Source organism: Carlito syrichta, unplaced genomic scaffold (assembly GCF_000164805.1).
Source record: "Carlito syrichta isolate Samal-C Ts95f unplaced genomic scaffold, Tarsius_syrichta-2.0.1 Scaffold287684, whole genome shotgun sequence".
Taxonomy (NCBI): domain Eukaryota; kingdom Metazoa; phylum Chordata; class Mammalia; order Primates; family Tarsiidae; genus Carlito; species Carlito syrichta.
In genome coordinates, this window is record NW_007231780.1 from 1,829 (window position 1) to 3,656 (window position 1,828).

Genomic DNA, 1,828 nt, shown 5'->3' on the forward strand with positions numbered 1-1,828 from the left:
ATTCACAGATTGTATGTCTCACATAGGTGCAAGTAAGGGACTCTTTTAGAGGACTGACAGAGCTGAAAGACAGATTACAGCTCCAGAATGTATTCAGATGACTTTTTGAAACATATTTTAATTGGAATGGGGGTGGAGAAATAGTTGCGCTTCTGTCATTAAATGTTCAACTTCCTTAGCCTGTTATCTATAAATATCATAGAGGAAAAAAACCGTTGGAATTCTTTCTCAGAAAATTTACTCAGCTTACATATTTATTTGTATGTATATATTTATATGTGTCTAAATCCCATCCTCACCTCTCATTAATGGGTCAGTAATTGGACTGCTTTTTTCATAAGATTGGGTTGTTTGGAAGGCAGCTATGTTCACCACTATACCACCAACGCTGGCAGAAGATCGAGTTGTTTGAAGTGTGTTTAATTTGTTCCTCTAAACTGCATTAGCAGCAGGGTCTTATAGTACAGTTTTGAACAAAACCTCATTTTCTCTTCTTAAATAAAAGAAGAGAAAAAAAAGCAGTTGATCTGTTTTCTGAAAGTCTCTTTATGTAGGTCTCTTCCCCCCACCCCCACGAATAGCAGGGGGCGGAGCTCACTCACTGTTCTAACCACATTTCATATGTCTTAACTTGAGCACTTTTTGGTTTCCTGTCGGCAGTAATTCAACTCTGTACCATCTTGACTTGCCTGAAGGGTGGATAAATTGGTAACTGCACTCAGAAGGGGAGTGAGTTCTCACTGCCTGATTTGAGCACAAGGCATGAGATTGGATTTGTAAAAGCTTTTGCTAGCCTTTGAAGACATCTTTTTTCCTGTGGCTTTGACTTTCTTCATTTTATTTATGGACTGTTGTTTCTGAGACGAATCTGTCATGACTCTGCTGGAACCTGAGATGTTAATGATGGCTGTACAGTCAGGTAATTCCTTTATTTCCTGCAAATTCTATTTGCTATCAGCTTCTTAAAAAAAGATTGGACATTTTGTACTAGGATTGGACAGATGGAGAGGAAGAAAAAACATAAATTGTCCAGTACTGCATTTTCAGGTTTTTATTGTAAAAAATTAATAATTTTTTTCTAATTGCAAATTGTAGTTTGTACTAAGATTAGACAGAGATGAGAAGGAAGAAAAAAATTGTCCAGGAATTGTATTGCATTTTCAGGTTTTTATTGTAAAAAAATTAATAATTTTTCTCTAATGTCAAATTGTAGCTGTTCAGACATAGCTTTGAATTAGGTGCTTGCTGATCTTAAGACTGTTCATAGAAGAGACTTAGTTGAGAAAAAAGAACAATTTGTCCTCTTTAATCAAGAGTCTTATTATTGTCTATGGCATGTTTTTTTTTTTCTTTAGCTGTTTTATACATTACTGTCTTTAATCACTAGTCTACATTATATTTTTATGAAAGCATCTTTAAAGTTTGTTTCTTAGCTCTTTCTCTTTTGTGGTTTAACCTTCTTTATGTATCACCTTTTGATTCTGTAGAAGTACTCTTGATAATACATAGGACTAGCACTAAATTTTGGGTAAGTTTGAGCAAGAAGGCAGTCAACAGAAATAATGCAAGAATTTTGAAATTCTGTCTCTAAAAACAGTTTTCCTATTCAAAAGTGTCTTTTAAAACATTTTAAATTTCCAGTTCATTTTTAATGGTTTCTTTTACTTTTAGTGTTTTTAAACTTATAAGTCAGATATCTAAAAATACGGAATGTTCTTTTGTTATTTTTAGACTTCTAAAATGTAATCTGTAGTGTTTTCTTGTTTCAGCTATATTTGAAAATATTCATACAAGTGGCATTTAGGGACCTGGGACCTCTTGTTCATCC